At 44.4% G+C, this 22,791-nt stretch overlaps 1 pseudogene; it reads left to right on the forward strand.

Moving 5' to 3' along the window:
* The window catches only part of LOC115109265 (potassium/sodium hyperpolarization-activated cyclic nucleotide-gated channel 2-like), a 103,484-nt pseudogene extending 82,618 nt beyond the window's left edge, over positions 1 to 20,866 (forward strand).
* The last annotated feature ends 1,925 nt before the right edge of the window (positions 20,867 to 22,791 follow it).

Genomic DNA, 22,791 nt, shown 5'->3' on the forward strand with positions numbered 1-22,791 from the left:
AGTAATTATACAATGTAAATTGCCATTAAATCTGGAGAGAAACATAATGGAGATGTTTTCCAATCTGCTTAAGTTTTAAGGAGCTACAAACTTGTGTGCTGAGAATGTTGTGGTAAAACGGACATTTTCTGAGGACCTCCAAGACCAGTTATTAAAATGTATATTACGTGAACATCAATGGAATATTATGTTAAACCTAAAACAAATATTTTATTTTAACCACATCAAATGGACTATTTTGGAAATTGTGGAACATTGTGGGAATTGTTCGATTTTTTATTTGATCCTTATTTTACCAGGTAAGTTGACTGAGAACATATTCTCCTTTTTATTTATTAAATGTTATATTTCACCTTTATTTAACCAGGTAGGCTAGTTTGCAACTAGTTTGCAACTGCGACCTGGCCAAGATAAAGCAAAGCAGTTCGACACCTACAACAACACAGAGTTACACATGGAATAAACAAACATATAATCAATAATACAGTAGAAAAATCTATATACAACATGTGCAAATGAAGTAGAATAAGAGGTAAGGCAATAAATAGGCCATGGTGGCGAAGTAATTACAATATAGCAATTTAACACTGGAATGGAAGAATGTTGCAGAAGATGAATGCGCAAGTAGAGATACTGGGGTGCAATGGAGCAAGATAAATAAATAAATAAATACAGTATGGGGATGAGGTAGCTTGGATGGGCTATTTACAGATGAGCTATGTACAGGTACAGTGATCTGCTCTGACAGCTGGTGCTTAAAGCTAATGAGGCAGGTAAGAGTCTTCAGCTTTAGTGATTTTTGCAGTTTGTTCCAGTCATTGGCAGCAGAGAACTGGAAGGAGAGGCGGCCAAAGGAATAATTGGCTTTGGGGGTGACCAGTGAGATATACCTGCTGGAGCGCGTGCTACGGGTGGGTGCTGCTATGGTGACCAGTGAGGTGAGATAAGGTGGGGCTTTACCTAGCAGAGACTTGTAGATGACCTGGAGCCAGTGGTTTTGGCGACGAGTATGAAGCGAAGGCCAACGAGAGCGTACAGGTCACAGTGGTGGGTAGTATTTATGGCTTTGGTGACAGAACAGATGGCACTGTGATAGACTGCATCCAATTTGTTGAGTAGAGTGTTGGAGGCTATTTTGTAAATGACATCGCCGAAGTCGAGGATTGGTAGGATGGTCAGTTTTACGAGGGTATGTTTGACAGCATGAGTGAAGGATGCTTTGTTGCGAAATAGGAAGCAATCATTTGAGGAACCATGGCTGTTGAGTCTGCCAATAAGAATGTTGTGATTGACAGAGTCGGAAGCCTTAGCCAGGTCGATGAATACGGCTGCACAGTACTGTCTCTTATCGATGGACCTTGAGCATGGCTGAGGTGCACCCATGACCAGCTCTGAAACCAGATTGCATAGCGGAGAAGGTACGGTGGGATTCGAAATGGTCAGTGATCTGTTTGTTAACTTGTCTTTCGAAGACCTTAGAAAGGCAGGGTAGAATAGATATAGGTCGGTAGCAGTTTGGTTCTAGAGTGTCTCCCCCTTTGAAGAGGGGGATGACCGCGGCAGCTTTCCAATCTATGGGAATCTCAATCGATACGAAAGAGAGGTTAAACAGGCTAGTAATAGGGGTTGCAACAATTTCGGCAGATAATTTTAGAAAGAGAGGGTCCAGATTGTCTAGCCCTGCGGATTTGTAGGGGGCCAGATTTTGTAGCACTTTCAGAACATCAGCTATCTGGATTTGGGAGAAGTGGAGGAGTTTGGGTGAGTTTGCTGTGAGGGGTGGAGGGCTGTTGATCGGGGTAGGGTTAGCCAGGTGGAAAGCTTGGCCAGCCGTAGAAAAATGCTTATTAAAATACTCAATTATAGTGGATTTATCGGTGATGACACCTCTTCCCAGCTGCCCACTAAGTTCAGTGGGCAGCTGGGAAGAGGGGCAGCTGGGAAGAGGTGCTCTTATTCTCCATGGACTTTACAGTGTCCCAAAACCTTTGGGAGTTTGTGCTACAGGATGCAAATTTCTGCTTGAAAAAGCTAGCCTTAGCTTTCCTAACTGCCTGTGTATATTTGTTCCTAACTTCCCTGAAAAGTTGCATATCACGGGGGCTGTTCGATGCTAATGCAGAACGCCACAGGATATTTTTGTGCTGGTCGAGGGCAGTCAGGTCTGGAGAGAACCAAGGGCTATATCTGTTCCTGGTTCAATTTTTTTTGAATGGGACATGCTTATTTAAGACGGTGAGGAAGGCCCTTTTAAAGAATAATCAGGCATCCTCTACTGATGGGATGAGGTCAGTATCCTTCTAGGATACCCCGGCCAGGTCGATTAGAATGGCCTGCTCGCTGAAGTGTTTTAGGGAGCTTTTGACAGTGATGAGGGATGGTCGTTTGACCGCAGACCCATTACGGATGCAGGCAATGAGGCAGTGATCGCTGAGATCTTGGTTGAAAACAGCAGAGGTGTATTTGAAGGGCAAGTTGGTTAGGATGATATATTTGAGGGTGCCCGTGTTTACGGATTTGGGGTTGTACCTGGTGGGTTCATTGATCATTTGTGTGAGATTTAGGGCATCAAGCGTAGATTGTAGGATGGCCGGGGTGTTAAGCATGTCACAGTTTAGGTCACCTAGCAGCACGAGCTCTGAAGATAGATGGGGGGAAATCAATTCACATATGGTATCCAGGGCACAGCTGGGTGCAGAGGGTGGTCTATAGCAAGTGGCAACGGTGAGAGACTTGTTTCAGGAAAGATGGATTTTTAAAAGTAGAAGTTCGAATTGTTTGGGTACAGACCTGGATAGTAAAGACAGAACTCTGCAGGCTAACACCGCTCTTTTTGGCAGTTCTACCTTGTCGGAAAATGTTATAGTTAGGGATAGAAATTTCAGGGTTTTGGGGTGACTTCCTAAGCCAGGATTCAGACACGACTAGGACATCCGGGTTGGCAGAGTGTGCTAAAGCAGTCAATAAAACAAACTTAGGGAGGAGGCTTCTAATGTTAACATGCATGAAACCAAGGCTTTTACGGTTACAGAAGTAAACAAATGAGAGCACCTGGGGAGTAGGAGTGGAGCTAGGCACTGCATGGCCTGGATTAACCTCTACATCACCAAAGGAACAGAGGAGAAGTAGGATGAGTACGGCTAAAGGCTATCAGGACTGGTCGTCTAGATTGTTCAGAGCGGAGAGTAAAAGGATCAGGTTTCTGGGCGTGAGAGAATAGATTCAAGGTACAATGTACAGACAGAGGTATGGTAGGATGTAGGTACATTGGAGGTAAACATAGACATTGAGTAATGGTGAGAGAGATATTGTCTCTAGAGACGTTTAAACCAGGTGATGTCACTGCATATGTGGGAGGTGGAACTAAATGGTAGGTTAAGACATATTTACAGCAACAACCTGGGGAATAGTTACAGGGGAGAGGAGGGGGGATGAATTAGCAAATTTGAATGTTCGTTGCAACCTACATTACCAGTCAAAAGTTTGGGCACACCTACTCATTCCAGAGGTTTTCTTTATTGTCACTATTTTCTACATTGTAGAATAATAGTGAAGACATCAAAACTATGAAATAACACATATGGAGTCATGTAGTAGCCAAAAAACTGTTAAACAAATCAAAATATATTTTAAAATTATTCAAAGTAGCAACCCTTTGCCTTGATGACAGCTTTGCATACTCTTGACATTCTCTCAACCAGCTTCATGAGGTAGTCACCTGGAATGCATTAGTTGAAAATTAATTTGTGGAATTTCTTTCCTTCTTTATGCCTTTGAGCCAATCAGTTGTGTTGTCACATGGTAGGGGTGGTATACAGAAGATAGTCCTATTTGGTAAAATACCATATTATGGCAGGAAAAGCTCAAATAAGAGAAACAACAACAAAAGTTGTGGCAAAATGGCTTAAGGACAACAAAGTCAAGGTATTGGAGTGGCCATCACAAAGCCCTGACCTCATTCCCATAGAAAATGTGTGGGCAGAACTGAAAAAGCGTGTGCGAGCAAGGAGCCCTACAAACCTGATTCAGTCACACCAGCTCTGTCAGGAGGAATGGGCTGAAATTCACCCAACGTATTATTGGAAGCTTGTGGGAGGCTACCCGAAACATTTGACCCAAGTTAAACAATTTGAAAGCAATGCTACCAAATACAAATTGAGTGTATGTTAACTTCTGGCCCACTGGGAAAATGATGAATGAAATCAAATATATATATTTTTTAAAATTTTCCTTTATTTAACCAGGCAAGTCAGTTAAGAACAAATTCGTATTTACAATGACAGCCTAGGAACAGTGGGTTAACTGCCTGTTCAGGGGCAGAACGACAGATTTGTACCTTGTCAGCTCTGGGGTTTGAACTTGCAACCTTCCGCTTACTAGTCCACCGCTCTAACCACTAGGCTACCCTCTACTATTTTCTCTATTATTTTAAAATAAAGTGTTGATCGTAACTGACCTAAGACAGGGGATTTTTACTAGGATTAAATGTCAGGAATTGTGAAAAACTGTGTTTAAATGTATTTGGCTAAGGTGTATGTAAACTTCTGACTTCAACTGTATATGTATATATATATATGTATATAGGTAAGCGTATGTATGCATGTATATGGATATATAAATATATGGGTGATTGGAAATGATGCAGACAATTACATTGATGGAAGCAACAATCTATCGGCAACATTAAAGCTGACCCAGCCCCTAAAAACCCCCAACATAAAACCTTATACAAATCTGTTCATATACACCCTATAGAAGAATATTACACTTTTTAAAAACTTTTTCTGAGAAGCGAATACTTAGATATGTTCATTTTCACATTTTAATATATTTTTTTGAATGTTTGGGAATTACAGAGACCTTTGTAAAAATTATATAGTAATATAGAGTGGGAAAGCAACCGTGCTTTTGGACAATTAATAGGACACTGCAGTATATAAAACCGAATAAAAATATCTGTCTTGTCCAGGACCAGAGTCTACGCAGACCGGTGCACCATAGCCAACCAGAGCTACAGTAGGCCTTCATGCAAACAAGCCATTTGCCACATAGGCCTGTCATCATTCACTTTGAACTGGACTGTGTGTTTACAGGCAGTAGGACCTGTCATCATTCACTTTGAACTGGACTGTGTGTTTACAGGCAGTAGGACCTGTCATCATTCACTTTGAACTGGTCTGTGTGTTTACAGGCAGTTGCAACAGAGTGACTTTAGATCACTAGAACACATTCTCCAAAAGCCACCTGAATGGATTTCAACAAATATGTTCATACCACAGGAGTCCTCTTACATTTGTGAACTGTACAGTAATCAAACAACTATGAATGTTGTCCACTTAGGTCTCTCTTTATGTTGTGTTCTCCAAAATATCGAGTCATTGACACTGAAACAGTGCATGCCGAATGGAGGCAGCTAACAAGTTACCAAACCAGCTGTGATTTACAACCTGAGAGCAACATTCATTGGACTACCAACAAATGTACTGGTGAATTATATTAATCATGCATTGACCTGCATCCATCTATTCTGTCAACAAAGCCTTAGTGTACATCATCAAATGTTGAGTCAAACATAATTTATTTTTAAAACCTAAAGTTGTTTTTGTAGCATAAACTGGGAATTTTATATTTTTGACTGACATTATAATTGTCTGTATGGAAATGCTATCAGTTCCACATTAAATAACAGATTAAATATGTACTAGGAACATTCTTGCAACATTAGTTGAATGCTTTTTGGACCCTAAAAGAAAGATTGCAGAATCATCCGCACAACTGGACAGTTGTTGAGTTTTGTGTACAGTACTGTGCAAAAGTTTTAGGCAGGTGTGAAAAAATGATGTAAAATAAGAATGCTTTCCAAAATAGACATGTTAATAGATTATATTTATCAATTAACTAAATGCAAAGTGAGTGAACAGAAGAAAAATCTACATCAAATCCATATTTGGTGTGACTACCCTTTTCCTTCGAAATAGCATCAATTCTTCAAGGTACATTTGTATTTATTATTTATTATTTATTTATTATGTATTTATTATGGATCCCTATTAGCTGCTGCCAAAGCAGTAGCTACCCGTTTATACAATTTTAAAAACATTACAATACATTCACAGATTTCACAACACACTGTGTGCCTTCAAGCCCCTACTCCACCACTACCACATATCTGCAGAACTAAATCCATGTGTATGTACAGTGCACATGTTATCGTGTGTGTGTGTGTGCGTGTGTGTCTGTGTGTGTGTGTGCATGTGTGTGCGCGTCTGTGCCAATGTTTGTGTTGCTTCACAGGCCCCGCTGTCCCATAAGGTGTTTTTTCATCTGTTTTTAGAAATCTTATTTTATTGCTTGCGTCAGTTACTTGATGTGGAATAGAGTTCCATGTAGTCATGGCTCTATGTAGTACTGTGTGCCTCCCATAGTCTGTTCTGGACTTGGGGACTGTGAAGAGACCTCTTGTGGCATGTCTTGTGGGGTATGCATGGGTGTCTGAGCTGTGTGCCAGGAGTTTAAACAGACAGATACCTCTCATAAATAAAAGTAGTGATGAAGTCAATCTCTCCTCCACTTTCAGCCAGGAAAGATTGACATGCGTATTATTAATATTAGCTCTCTGTGTACATCCAAGGGCCAGCCGTGCTGCCCTGTTCTGAGCCAATTGCAATTTTCCTAAGTGTCACGGCTGGCTGAAGGACTAGACCAAGGTGCAGCATGATAAGCGTACATTTTCTCTTTATTAAAAATGACGCCGACAAAACAAAGAACAAAACCAAACCGTAAAGCTTTGGGCTATGTGCCCTGAACAAAGTCAAAGTTAACTTCCCACAAAACAGGTGGGGGAAAAGGGTAGAGACAACGATAGACAGCTGTCCCTGATTGAGAACCATACCAGGCCAAGACATAGAAATACAAAACATAGAAAAAAGGACATAGAATGCCCACCCTAGTTACACCCTGGCCTAACCAAAATAGAGAATAAATAGCCTCTCTATGGCCAGGACGTGACAGTATCCCCCCCTCCAAAGGTGCGGACTCCGGCCTCAAAACCTGACTCTAAAGGGGAGGGTCCGGGTGGGCCTTCTTACGGTGGCGGCTCGGGTGCGGGACGTGGACCCCGCTCCACCTCAGTCTTGGCCCACGTAGGTGGCGCCTCTGGAGCGGGCCCCGGACTGAAGACCCTTGTAGAGGGCGCCACTGGACTGAGGGGAGCCTCTGGACTGAGGGACGCCTCTGGACTGAGGGGCGACTCTGGACTGAGGGGCGACTCTGGACTGAGTTGCTGCGGCTCTGGCAGTTCCGGACAGGAGGGCGGCTCTGGCAGCTCCGGACAGGAGGGTGGCTCTGGCAGCTCCGGACAGGAGGGCGGCTCTGGCAGCTCTGGACAGGAGGGAGACTCTGGCAGCTCCGGACAGGCGGGACACTCTGGAGGGAGGAGACAGAGAGACAGCCTGGTGCGTGGGGCTGCCACCAGAGGCCTGGTGCGTAGTGGAGGCACTGGATACACAGGGCCATGGAGGCGCACTGGCGGTCTCAAGCGCAGAGCTGGCCCCACCCGTTCTGGCTGGATGCCAGCTTCCCCCCGGCAAATGCTGGACGCTGGCACCGAGCATACAGGCCTGTGAATACTCCGCCTCGGTACCGTGCGCATCACCCCATAGCACGGGGCCTGACCAGTCCCATGAATGCCACGGTAAGCACGGGGAGTTGGCTCAGGTCTGCTTCCAGACTCTGCCACACTCCCCGTGTGCTCTCCCCAAAAAAGGTTTTTGGGGCTGCCTCTCTGGCTTCCTTACCAGCCGTGTTCCCACATACCGCTGGTTCCTCTCTCCGGCTGCCTCTGCTCTCCTAGCTGCCTCCACCTGTTCCCATGGAAGGCAATCCCTTCCCACCAGGATCTCCTCCCATGTGTAGACTCCCTTGCCGTCCAGAACGTCCTCCCATGTCCAGGAGTCCACCTTACCATGCTGCTTGGTCCGTTGGTGGTGGGAAGTTCTGTCGGTGTCATTTTTAAATAAAGTTAAAATGTACGCTTACCATGCTGCATCTTGGTCCAGTACTTCAGCCAGCCGTGACACTAAGTCCTTTTTTGTGGCACCTGACCACACAACTGAACAGTAGTCAAGGTGTGACAAAACTAGGGCCTGTTGGACTTGTCTTGTTGATAGTGTTGTTAAGAAGGCAGAGCATTGCTTTATTATAGACAGACTTCTCCCCATCTTAGCTACTACTGCATCAATATGTTTTGACCATAACAATTTACAATCTAGGGTTACTCCAAGCAGTTTAGTCATCTCAACTTGCTCAATTTCCACATGATTTATTACAAGATTTAGTTGAGGTTTAGGGTTTAGCGAGTGTTTTGTTCTAAATACAATGCTTTTACTTTTAGAAATATTTAGGGCTAACTTATTTCTTGCCACCCAGTCTGAAACTAACTGCAGCTATTTGTTGAGTGTTGCAGTCATTTCAGCCACTGTAGTAGCTGACGTGTATAGTGTTGAGTCATCCCCATACATAGACACTCTGGCTTTACTCAAAGGCAGTGGCATGTCGTTGGTGAAAACTGAAAAAAGCAAGGGGCCTAAACAGCTACCCTGGGGAATTCCAGATTCTAACTGGATTATATTTGAGAAGCTTACATTTACATTTACATTTAAGTCATTTAGCAGACGCTCTTATCCAGAGCGACTTACAAATTGGTGCATTCACCTTATGACATCCAGTGGAGCAGCCACTTTACAATAGTGCATCTAAATCTTTTAAGGGGGGGGGGGGGTTAGAGGGATTACTTTATCCTATCCTAGGTATTCCTTAAAGAGGTGGGGTTTCAGGTGTCTCCGGAAGGTGGTGATTGACTCCGCTGTCCTGGCGTCGTGAGGGAGTTTGTTCCACCATTGGGGGGCCAGAGCAGCGAACAGTTTTGACTGGGCTGAGCGGGAACTGTACTTCCTCAGTGGTAGGGAGGCGAGCAGGCCAGAGGTGGATGAACGCAGTGCCCTTGTTTGGGTGTAGGGCCTGATCAGAGCCTGGAGGTACTGAGGTGCCGTTCCCCTCACAGCTCCGTAGGCAAGCACCATGGTCTTGTAGCGGATGCGAGCTTCAACTGGAAGCCAGTGGAGGGAGCGGAGGAGCGGGGTGACGTGAGAGAACTTGGGAAGGTTGAACACCAGACGGGCGGCGGCGTTCTGGATGAGTTGTAGGGGTTTAATGGCACAGGCAGGGAGCCCAGCCAACAGTGAGTTGCAGTAATCCAGACGGGAGATGACAAGTGCCTGGATTAGGACCTGCGCCGCTTCCTGTGTGAGGCAGGGTGGTACTCTGCGGATGTTGTAGAGCATGAACCTACAGGAACGGGCCACCGCCTTGATGTTAGTTGAGAACGACAGGGTGTTGTCCAGGATCACGCCAAGGTTCTTAGCGCTCTGGGAGGAGGACACAATGGAGTTGTCAACCGTGATGGCGAGATCATGGAACGGGCAGTCCTTCCCCGGGAGGAAGAGCAGCTCCGTCTTGCCGAGGTTCAGCTTGAGGTGGTGATCCGTCATCCACACTGATATGTCTGCCAGACATGCAGAGATGCGATTTGCCACCTGGTCATCAGAAGGGGGAAAGGAGAAGATTAATTGTGTGTCGTCTGCATAGCAATGATAGGAGAGACCATGTGAGGTTATGACAGAGCCAAGTGACTTGGTGTATAGCGAGAATAGGAGAGGGCCTAGAACAGAGCCCTGGGGGACACCAGTGGTGAGAGCACGTGGTGTGGAGACAGATTCTCGCCACGCCACCTGGTAGGAGCGACCTGTCAGGTAGGACGCAATCCAAGGGTGGGCCGCGCCGGAGATGCCCAACTCGGAGAGGGTGGAGAGGAGGATCTGATGGTTCACAGTATCGAAGGCAGCCGATAGGTCTAGAAGGATGAGAGCAGAGGAGAGAGAGTTAGCTTTAGCAGTGCGGAGCGCCTCCGTGATACAGAGAAGAGCAGTCTCAGTTGAATGACTAGTCTTGAAACCTGACTGATATGGATCAAGAAGGTCATTCTGAGAGAGATAGCGGGAGAGCTGGCCAAGGACGGCACGTTCAAGAGTTTTGGAGAGAAAAGAAAGAAGGGATACTGGTCTGTAGTTGTTGACATCGGAGGGATCGAGTGTAGGTTTTTTCAGAAGGGGTGCAACTCTCGCTCTCTTGAAGACGGAAGGGATGTAGCCAGCGGTCAGGGATGAGTTGATGAGCGAGGTGAGGTAAGGGAGAAGGTCTCCGGAAATGGTCTGGAGAAGAGAGGAGGGGATAGGGTCAAGCGGGCAGGTTGTTGGGCGGCCGGCCGTCACAAGACGCGAGATTTCATCTGGAGAGAGAGGGGAGAAAGAGGTCAGAGCACAGGGTAGGGCAGTGTGAGCAGAACCAGCGGTGTCGTTTGACTTAGCAAACGAGGATCGGATGTCGTCGACCTTCTTTTCAAAATGGTTGACGAAGTCATCTGCAGAGAGGGAGGAGGAGGGGGAGGGGGAGGAGGATTCAGGAGGGAGGAGAAGGTGACAAAGAGCTTCCTAGGGTTAGAGGCAGGTGCTTGGAATTTAGAGTGGTAGAAAGTGGCTTTAGCAGCAGCGACAGAAGAGGAAAATGTAGAGAGGAGGGAGTGAAAGGATGCCAGGTCCGCAGGGAGGCGAGTTTTCCTCCATTTCCGCTCGGCTGCCCGGAGCCCTGTTCTGTGAGCTCGCAATGAGTCGTCGAGCCACGGAGCGGGAGGGGAGGACCGAGCCGGCCTGGAGGATAGGGGACATAGAGAGTCAAAGGATGCAGAAAGGGAGGAGAGGAGGGTTGAGGAGGCAGAATCAGGAGATAGGTTGGAGAAGGTTTGAGCAGAGGGAAGAGGTGATAGGATGGAAGAGGAGAGAGTAGCGGGGGAGAGAGAGCGAAGGTTGGGACGGCGCGATACCATCCGAGTAGGGGCAGTGTGGGAAGTGTTGGATGAGAGCGAGAGGGAAAAGGATACAAGGTAGTGGTCGGAGACTTGGAGGGGAGTTGCAATGAGGTTAGTGGAAGAACAGCATCTAGTAAAGATGAGGTCGAGCGTATTTCCTGCCTTGTGAGTAGGGGGAAGGTGAGAGGGTGAGGTCAAAAGAGGAGAGGAGTGGAAAGAAGGAGGCAGAGAGGAATGAGTCAAAGGTAGACGTGGGGAGGTTAAAGTCGCCCAGAACTGTGAGAGGTGAGCCGTCCTCAGGAAAGGAGCTTATCAAGGCATCAAGCTCATTGATGAACTCTCCGAGGGAACCTGGAGGGCGATAAATGATAAGGATGTTAAGCTTGAAAGGGCTGGTAACTGTGACAGCATGGAATTCAAAGGAGGCGATAGACAGATGGGTAAGGGGAGAAAGAGAGAATGACCACTTGGGAGAGATGAGGATCCCGGTGCCACCACCCCGCTGACCAGAAGCTCTCGGGGTGTGCGAGAACACGTGGGCGGACGAAGAGAGAGCAGTAGGAGTAGCAGTGTTGTCTGTGGTGATCCATGTTTCCGTCAGTGCCAAGAAGTCGAGGGACTGGAGGGAGGCATAGGCTGAGATGAACTCTGCCTTGTTGGCCGCAGATCGGCAGTTCCAGAGGCTACCGGAGACCTGGAACTCCACGTGGGTCGTGCGCGCTGGGACCACCAGATTAGGTGGCCGCGGCCACGCGGTGTGGAGCGTTTGTATGGTCTGTGCAGAGGAGAGAACAGGGATAGACAGACACATAGTTGACAGGCTACACAAGAGGCTACGCTAATGCAAAGGAGATTGGAATGACAAGTGGACTACACGTCACGAGTGTTCAGAAAGTTAAGCTTACGTAGCAAGAATCTTATTGACTAAAATGATTAAAATGATACAGTACTGCTGAAGTAGGCTAGCTGGCAGAGGCTGCGTTGTTGACTATGTAGGCTAGCTGGCAGTGGCTGCGTTGTTGACACTACACTAATCAAGTCGTTCCGTTGAGTGTAATAGTTTCTACTGTGCTGCTATTCGGGGCCAGCTGGCTAGCTAGCAGTGTTGATTACGTTACGTTGCGTTAAAAGAACGACAATAGCTGGCTAGCTAACCTAGGAAATCGCTCTAGACTACACAATTATCTTTGATACAAAGACGGCTATGTAGCTAGCTATGTAGCTAGCTACGATCAAACAAATCAAGCCGTTGTACTGTAATGAAATGAAATGAAAAATGTGATACTACCTGTGGAGCGAAGCGAAATGCGACCGGATTGTTGAGTGCGGAAGTTCTGTTCGGTAGACGTTGGCTAGCTGTTGGCTAGCTAGCAGTGTCTCCTACGTTAAGGACGACAAATAGCTGGCTAGCTAACCTCGGTAAATTAAGATAATCACTCTAAAACTACACACTCTAAACTACACAATTATCTTGGATACGAAGACAGCAAAGACAACTATGTAGCTAGCTAACACTACACTAATCAAGTCGTTCAGTTGAGTGTAATAGTTGTGCTGCTAATCGGTAGACGGTGGACGTTAGCTAGCTGGCTAGCTGCAGGGCAGATAGCAGTGTAGACTGCGTTAGGACGACGAAATACGATAATTACGCAATTATCTATGATGCAAAGACGGCTATGTAGAAGAAATTGCTAAGATTAGACAAATCAAACCGTTGTACTATAATGAAATGTAATGAAATGTAATACTACCTGCGGACCGAGTGCGGATGCGACCGCTCGCTCCAACCCGGAAGTTCTTCTGTGGATAAAGTAACCCTTTATCCACATTATAGCAGGGGATGTAAAGCCATAACATATACGTTTTTCCAGCATCAGACTATGATTGATAATGTCAAAAGCTGCACTGAAGTCTAACAAGACAGCCCCCACAATCATTTTATCATCAATTTCTCTCAGACAATCATCAGTCATTTGTGTAAGTGTTGTGCTTGTTGAGTGTCCTTCCCTATAAGCATGCAGAAATTCTGTTGTAAATTGGTTTACTGTGAAATAGCATTGTATCTGGTCAAACACAATTTGATAACTGGCTGATTGGTCGGCTATGTGAGCCAGTAAAGGGGGCTTTACTATTCTTGGGTATCGGAATAACTTTAGCTTCCCTCCAGGCCTGAGGGCACACACTCTCTTGAAGACTTAAATTGAAGATGTGGCAAATAGGAGTGGCAATATCGTCTGCTATTATCCTCAGTAATTTTCCATCCTGATTGTCAGACCCCAGTGGCTTGTCATTCACCTCTTCCACACTGACTTCACGGAATTCAAAAGTACAATTCTTGTCTTTCATAATTTGGTCCGATATTCTTGGATGTGTAGTGTCATCGTTTGTTGCTGGTATGTCGTCCCTAAATTTGCTTATCTTGCCAATGGAGAAGTCATTAAAGTAGTTTGCAAAATCAGTGGGCTTTGTGATGAATGAGCCATCTGATTCAATGAATGAAGGAGCCGAGTTGGCTTTTTCCCCCAACATTTTATTTAAGGTGTCCCAAAGCTTTTTACTATTATTCTTTATATAATTTATCTTTGTTTCATAGTGTAGTTTATTTTTTATTTAGTTTAGTCACATGATTTCTTAATTTGCAGTACGTTTGCCAATCAGTTTGGCTGCCAGACTTAATTGCCATACCTTTTGCCTCATCCCTCTCAACCATACAATTTTTCAATTCCTCATCAAACCACGGGGATTTAACAGTTATTACAGTAATTTTCTTAATGGGTGCGTGCTTATTAGCAACTGGAATAAGTAGTTTCATAAATGCGTCAAGTGCAGTGTCTGGTCGCTCCTCATTACACACCACAGACCAGCAAATATTCTTTACATCATCAACATATGAATCACTACAAAACTTATTGTATGACCTCTTATACACTATTTTAGGCCCAGCCTTTGGAACTTTGGCTTTCCTAGATATGGCTATTATATTGTGATCACTACATCCTATGGATTTGGATACTGCTTTAAAGCAAATATCTGCAGCATTAGTAAAGATGTGATCAATACATGTTGATGATTTAATTCCTGTGCTGTTTGGTTGTAGGTTGACCAGGGTAGTTACCCTTACACAAAGTCAAGGATTTTGTAGGCATATAGTCAGGTGTATGATTAAACAATTATACCAAACAGCTACTAATAATCATCAATCCAATATGTAGGTTGAAACACAATCATTAACTGAATCAGAAATAGCTGCGTAGCTGGAATAAAACTGGGTGAGGAACAGCCAAACTCAGCTAACAAGGTGAGGTTTCTGAAGACAGTTTTACTGTCAAAAGTTATACACCATGGCAAGACTGAGCACAGCAACAAGACCCAAGGTAGTTATACTGCATCAGCAAGACATTTCAAGGCAGACAGGGGTTTCCATATTTGCTATCCAAGCTCTTTTGAAGAAGCACAAAGAAACGGGCAATGTTGAGGACCGTAGATGCAGTGGTCGGCCAAGGAAACTTACTGCAGCAGATGAAAGACACATCATGCTTACTTCCCATTGCTATCAGAAGATGTCCAGCAGTGCCATCAGCTCAGAATTGGCAGAAAACAGTGGGACACTGGTACACCCATCATCTGTACGGGGAAGTCTGGTCAGAAGTGGCCTTCATGGAAGACTTTCTGCCAAAAAGCCATACCTCCGATGTGGAAACAAGGCCAAGCAACTCAACTATGCATGAAAACACAGGAACTGGGGTGGAGAAAAAGGGCAGCAGGTGCTCTGGACTGAGGAGTCAAAAGCTGAAATATTTGGCTGTAGCAGAAGGCAGTTTGTTTGCCAAAGGGCTGAAGAGCGGTACACGAATGAGTGTCTGCAGACAACAGTGAAGCATGGTGGAGGTTCCTTGCAAGTTTGGGACTGCATTTCTGCAAATGGAGTTGGAGATTTGGGTAGAATTAATGGTCTCCTCAATGCTGAGAAATACAGGGAGATACTTATCCATCATGCAATACCATCAGGGAACCATCTGATTGGCCCCAAATTTGTTCTGCAGAATGACATCGACCCCAAACATACAGTCATTAAGTCATTAAGAACTATCCTCAGTGTAAAGAAGAACAAGGAGTCCTAGAAGCGATGGTATGGCCCCCACAGAGCCCCGATCTCAACTTCACTGAGTCTGTCTGGGATTACATGAAAAGAGAGAAGCACTCGAGGCTGCCTAAATACACAGAAGAACTGTGGTTGGTTCTCCAAGACTTTTGGGCTAACCTACTTGCCGAATTCCTTCAAAAACTGTGTGCAAATGTACCTAGAATAATTTATGCTGTTTTGAAGGCAAAGGGTGGTCACATCAAATATTGATTTGATGTACATTTTTCTTAATTTCACTCACTTTGTATTTTTTTAATTGATAAATATAAACTATTTTTGAAAGCATTCTTACTTGACAGCATTTTTTCACACCTGCCTAAAACATTTGCACAGTACTGTATATCATTTGTGATGTCCCCACAATCCAATGAAAAATTCTGGAAAACCTTTAAAGATTAAATGGGTTCTAGGAAGGTTTTTGCAGCACCAGACAAATGTTTTATTCAAATATTCTATAATTATCAGGACGACTGGACACTTTTTGTGTTATGAGAACATTTGCCAGACCTAACAAACACTCTGGTAACTTTCACTGAACCAATTTTGGCTTGCTGGAAGTAGACCGGATTCACTGAACTCTATCCTGACCCTAAAGACTCATCATGCAATTAGCCTTTTTGACTTGACGCGTAGGCTACTGTACAGAGCATCCGCCCACTGCTGTGAACTAGACTCAGTTGTATCATACTAGCTAGTTATGCAGCTTGAATAAGAGAGAGTTAATGTGCCTGTCAGACTGCACTGTGTTCCATCTCCTCCCAGTCCCTCAGACTATCTCATGTACCAGTTGGAGCCCAATTCTACTTGATGTTTTTATGTGGGTGTCGCTCTATTTGTTTTTAAGAGCCCAATAGAGACAGACAAGTTGAAAATCCCCTGCTGATGGGAAAAACAAAGAGTAAAGATGCAACTCAGAAACATGAGAGGGGAGTGGAAGTAATAATCAGAGGAGTTTTTATGTGTTCAATTAGAAATGGTTTGAAAGCTGGGGAGAGATGGATCTGGGATCTCACTGGCTGCCTGTGTAAGCTCCGTGAAGGAAGCAATTTCAGCTGCAAATTGGTTTCTCCCCCTAAACCACTACCAACCCAGTCACACACACACACACACACACACACACACACACACACACACACACACACACACACACACACACACACACACACACACACACACACACACACACACACACACACACACACACACACACACACACACACACACACACGCCATAGGCAGGTGTTCCTCCTCCTCACGTCTTCTCTGGGTGACTCTGCAAAAATACTGGCCACCCATCCTCACCGCAAGAGATCTGTGTGTGTGACATAATTTGTGTTTACAATTCAGCTTGGGGGCATACACACAACACAAACACACACAAGTAAAAACATCTACAGTGAACTCACTGACACACATACTGATGCTCAAGCGTCTCTTCCCTTGTCAGTGCAAAATTACCGTCTGTGAATTCAATTAAAGACTAACCTCCAGATAGGCAGGCTGAAACAGTGTATAAATACATGTCTGTCTTGCTTCCAGCTGCCCCAGACTCTTTTCTGCTATGCCAGTGACTGCTCTAATACCAACCAATTAGGGGGGAGAATTGTAGGGCACTATCAGGAGTAGTCATTGAACCATTTGGCTATTACTTTGTATAATGTATTGATTATGCTGATTCTACAGAGGAACAGTGTCTGCTCAGTCTCATCTCCCGTCTTCTGTCTCGCCTCCGCAGGGAAGAAGAACTCGATCCTAATGCACAAGGTTCAGCATGACCTCAATTCGGGCATCTTCAACAACCGGGAGAACGAGATGATCCAGGAGATTGTGAAATATGACCGTGAGATGGTGCAGCAGGTGGACCTGAATAGGCCACGTGCCATGTCCATGTCCAACCCACCCACACATGGCGGGATCTTCACCCCCCCTGGCCCTCCCCAGAGCTCAGCCATCGCCACCCTCCAGCAGGCTGTGGCCATGAGCTTCTGTCCCCCCATGGTAGGCCCTCTGGCAGGGGCTGGGGGCCTGCAGTCCCCTCGGATGGTGCGGAGGTTCAAGGTGATGCAGAGTGTATCCAGCCCAGTGCCAGCCTCCCCTCCCCCACAGACCCAGCAGACCATGCATCCCCAGCTATATGCCAGTGGTGCATTCGTCACGGCCCTCTCCAGCCCCCCCATCCAGAGCCCCTTAGCGGCTGGGGGACGGACATTCCAGTACGGGCCCTCTTCTGGCTCCCAGGTCTCCCTGGTTCAGCAAGTTGTGCCCAGCCCCACACACAGGCCCAACATCCATAACAGCACCCGGTCTCTGCACATGGGCAGTCTGGGTCAGAATGCCAGGGCACTGTCCGCCTCTCAGCCCTCCCTGCCCCAGGGAGGGGCTCAGCCCGTGGCTCCCTGCCCATCACAGTCTGCCCGTGTCTCCTCCACCTCCATCGGGCCCCCTCAGGCCTCCTGGGGCAATGCAGGGGTCAGGAGCGCTATGACTCATAGGATGGTGCTTCCCCACCAGATGTCTGCGGGGGCGTTCCCTCTAGCCTCCCTCCCGGGGACTGTTACATCGCTGGGAATGGGCATGGGGATGGGCATGGGCACGGGAGTGGGCATGGGGGCAGGCTTGGCACCAGCCCTGCTGGACTCAGGATTACCCAAGAGTGATTTTATAGCCAGCCTCCCTGAGACAGACCGTGCCAGATCGAGGCTCTCTTCCAATTTGTGACCTTTATTAGATTCCTGCAGAGCCAGTGCTTTTTGGTTGTGGGAACTCTAGTCGTTTCTTCCTTCTACCCTATAATTCTCCCTGTCAGGCAGGGCTAAATCTGACTTAAAATGTATGCTGTGTGACTGGTGATGACAGGGAGAGAGAGACAAGAGCTGATGGAAAATGTATGACTAACAATATGAAGTCTGTATACAGTTATTGTCAAAGGTGGGATGTTTCTACTCCATCCACAGACAGATACTGACCATACGTAATGGTAGCACCTTGTCCCCACATCTCTTCTCCTTTATTTTCTGTGTTTACTGTAACCATATTCAACATACATAACATCTGTCACCCACTATCTATATACTCCCAACAATACAAACTGGCTGGGACAAGAAGAAAATCTGTGACCTGCTTCAGATGACAACGATGACATCCACACTTTGCAGAAGTGTTCTGAGATTTCCTCTTTTGTCTGTGGACCGGCTTTAGCACAAGTTCTACTCATGCCACCGTAATATTGTTTCAGAAACAATAAAATGCTAAATGTTATTTTTTTCCACACCACATCTTAAATTAATGCATTCAAAGGCTATAAAGGGAATTGTTTGACATTTGTATTTTTAATCAAGACTTGTACAAACACAACATGGCCTGGGATTAGTAATATATCACTGAAGAAAAGAAAACTATGATTGTAACATTTGAAGCCATGCCCTTCGTCCATAAGTGTGTGTATGGGTATAAGTATGACTGAGTTTCTTCATAGGGAATTCATATAATATATAACTCATCCCCCCTCTCTCAAATGGTCTTTGCAGAAGACGGTGGAGGTATGTTTAATTTTTTTGCTATGGAATCTACCATATCATACATGACATTCCGTTCTGACTTTGCCTTTTCAAAACACTACAGCTTGGGATCAAGTGATACAGTTTCAATGAGGTCATCCGACCCCATAGGATGATGCATATGCATGTTGATATGGGTTATGAGTCACATGAATATCAACATACTGTAAATCAACATACTGTATTTCAATAAACCCTGATGGAATTTCATATCAGGTTATTTGCATAGTTAAGTTTAGAATAGGCAGTTCATAGTTTTGCTTTCTTTGAAATATATCCAAGATAATAGTCTGGCTGAAGTTCTGAATGCACTTTGCAGCGTTATTGACGATGCTAATATCCAGACAGAGCATGTCCAGACAGAGACTGATGCCTCGAGGTTAGATTGCATAAATAATTCCTTTTAATGAATACATTAAACATTTCATTGATACATTTCATCTCATCTGTATTGTCCATCCATTATAAGACTTTTTTTAGATTAATAGAAATTCTAAACAAATCTATTTTTTCCCCACTTTCAAACCAAAGTCATACAGTAATATAACATCTCATTAAGGTAGACTGGGTGTTCAATGTGCATAATGCTTCTGCAATGCTCCCAGCTAAATGCTCCCATTCTATTCTAATCTGTAGCAAAGGCAGTGCAGACATTTTGGAGGGTGATGTGTTTCCTACCCCAAGTGTTGCCACTAAATGTGTTTATCGGCCTGAGCGGCCTCCGCTGATTAGTGTCCAAAAGCATCCAATTTATCTGCATCTCAATCACCCGCCCTTCCCCCAAGTACAGTGCCTTCAGAAAGTATTCATACCCCTTGACTTATTCAACATTTTGTTGTGTTACAGCCTGAATCCAAAATGGATTGAATGGATTGATTTTCTCAGCCGTTTACACTCAATACCCCATAATGGCAAAGTTAATCATTTACGTAAGTATTCACACCCCTGTGTCACAATTAATACTTTGTAGAAGACCTTTGGCGGCGATTAAAGCTGTGAGTCTTTCTAGGTAAGTCTCTATGAGCTTTCCACACCTGGATTGTGCAACATTTGCCCATTATTATTTTCAAAATCCTTTGAGCTCTGTCAAATTGGTTGTTGATCATTGCTAGACAACCATTTCCAGGTCTTGCCATAGATTTTCAAGTAGATTTAAGTCAAAACTATAATTTGGCCTCTCAGGAACATTCCCTGTCTTTTTAGTAAGCCGTGTCTTCTTACAGTGTAGATTTGGCCTTGTGTTTTAGATTATTGTCCTGCTGAAAGGTGAATTCCTCTCCCAGTGTCTGGTGGAAAGTAGACTGAACCAGGTTTTCCTCTAGGATTTTGCCTGTGCTTAGCTCCATTCTGTTTCCTTTTTATCCTGAAAAACTCCCCAGTCCTTAACGATTACAAGCATACCCATAACATGGTGCAGCCACCGCTATGTTTGAAAATATGGAGAGTGGTACTCAGTAATGTGCTGCATTGGATTTGCCCCAAACATAACACTTGTATTCATGATAACAAGTTCATTACTTTGCCACATTTTTTGCAGTATTACTTGAGTGCCTTGTTGCTAACAGGATACATGTTTTGGAAAATGTGTATTCAATACAGGCTGAATTTGTATTTAGTATTGTGGAGTAACTGCAATGTTGCTGGTCAATCCTCCGTTTTCTCCTATCACAGCCATTAAACTCTGTAACTGTTTTAAAATTACTATTGGCCTCGTGGTGAAATCCCTGAGCAGTTTCCTTATTTTCCAGCAATAGGGTTAGGAAGGATGCCTGTATCTTTGTAGTTACTACACCATCCAAAGTGTAATTAATAACTTCATCATGCACAAAGGGATATTCAGTGTCAGCTTTTTTTTTACCCATCTACCAATAGGTGCCCTTTTTTACGAGGCAAAACTAATTTCACTTTGACATTATGGGGTTTTGTGTGTAGGCCAGTGAGACATTTTTTCATTTAATTAATTTTAAATTCAGGCTGTAACACAACAAAATGTGAAAAACGTCAAGGGGGTGTTAATACTTTCTGAAGACACTGTAGATGGTTTTAATGGCTGAATTCTGGTCAGACTATTTGAAGAGCAATAAATGAGGAACCTTTACAAAAAAAATCTATAAATACAATATCATAAAATGTTGTGGAATTTTGAACTGCCGATTAATGTTTGTTTTCGGAAGCCTTTCTTAAAAGTACATGGCAAATCCGTTCTGAAGCCCCTATATACATTTTCTTCAGGGTCTAATTTCTCAAATAACACTTATCCTCTCCAATAGCTAATATTGCTGTCACGTGTTTAGCCTTTTTCCAACATCTTTCTTGGGATGTTTGTTGTAACTTGTAATTTGAATAAATATATGAAGCAATAACAAGTGAAATAAGAAAAAGTTATTGATGTTTTGGTTTACATTTCCAGGGAGAGACTTTTAATTAACTTTAAGCCTTGAGGCTTAACTGTACATATTGGTCATATTTTATAACAATTAATATATTTTTTGTTCTATTCAGAGGAACTGAAATTATTAAACTTGTGGCACTGTGTTATTCAACTCTATACACAGCAGCAACTCTATCAAGAATTTGACAGATGTGCATATTTGCTTATTTATTTTTGAAAGCATCAAGTTATTTTTCTGGTGCAATACAACAATTCTAACATGAAATATATGTAAATACTATCTTCAGGGCATTGTTGTCTCTCAGCTTTGCAAATTTTCGTGAACACTTCTCCTGAAGTATCCTCAAACCAATTACCAAGTTAGCCCTTGACTCTTGACTCTGGTGTAGACATTTTCTCACTGTCAGACTTCAGAGAAAGTTTAAAAAGGTCACCCCTATGCTAAGTTAAGTGTCTATGTTCTCCAAATAGTTTCTTACCCCCTGTCCGAATTCAGTGTACTTTATAGGAACTGTGACGGTTTGAAAAATGTGGTAACTTATGGATATGCTGATGTACAGTGTATTCAGAAACTATTCAGACCCCTTGACTTTTTCCACATTTTGTTAGGTTACAGCCTTATTCTAAAATGGATGAAATTATATATTTTTCTCCTCAATCTATACACAATACCGCAAAAGCGAAACACAGGTATTTAGAAATGTTTGCAAATGTACTAATAAAAACAGAAATACCTTATTTACATAATTATTCAGGCCCTTTGCTATCATATTTGAAATTGAGCTCAGGTACATCATGTTTCCATTGATCAACTTCGAGATGTTTCTACAAATTGTATGGCGTCCACCTGTGGTAAATTAAATTGATTGGACATGATTTGGAAAGGCACACACCTGTTAAAATAAGGTTCCACAGTTGACAGAGTAAAAACCAAGCCATGAGGTCGAAGAAAATGTCCGTAGAGCTCCGAAACAGGATTGTGTCAAGGCACAGATTTGGGGAAGGGTACCAAATAATTTTGCTTTGAAGTTCCCCAAGAACACAGCGTTCTCCATCGTTCTTAAAGGGAAGAAGTTTGTAACCACCAAGACTCTTCCTAGAGCTGGCCGCCCAGCCAAATTGAGCAATCGGGGGAGAAGGGCCTTGATCAGGGGAGGTGACCATGGTCACTCTGACAGAGCTCTAGAGTTCCTCTGTGGAGATGGGAGAACCTTCTCTGCAGCACTCCATCAATCAGGCCTTTACGGTAGAGTGGCCAGACAGAAGTCACTCCTCAGTAAAAGGCACATGATAGCCCTCTTGGAGTTTGCCAAAGGACTCTCAGAGCATGAGAAAAAATTTGATCTTGTCTGATGAAACCAAGATTGAAGTCTTTGTCCTGAATGCCAAGTGTCACATCTGTAGGAAACCTGGAACCATCCCTACGGTGAAGCATGGTGGTGGCAGCATCATGCTGTGCGGATGTTTTTCAGCGGCAGGAACTGGGAGACCATTCAGGATGGAGGGAAAGATGAACGGAGCAAAGTACTGAGAGATCCTTGATGAAAACCTGCTCCAGAGCGCTCAGAACCTCAGACTGGTGCGAAGGTTCACCGTCCAACAGGACAACAACCCTAAGCATACAGCCGAGACAACACAGGAGTGGCTTCGGGAACAAGTCTCAATGTCCTTGAGTGGCCCAGCCAGAGCCTGGACTTGAACCCGATTGATTGAACATCTCTGAAGAGACCTGGAAATAGCTGTGCAGCGACGCTCCCCATCCAATCTGACTGAGCTT

The sequence above is a fragment of the Oncorhynchus nerka genome, linkage group LG25 (genome assembly GCF_034236695.1).
Source record: "Oncorhynchus nerka isolate Pitt River linkage group LG25, Oner_Uvic_2.0, whole genome shotgun sequence".
NCBI classification, from domain to species: domain Eukaryota; kingdom Metazoa; phylum Chordata; class Actinopteri; order Salmoniformes; family Salmonidae; genus Oncorhynchus; species Oncorhynchus nerka.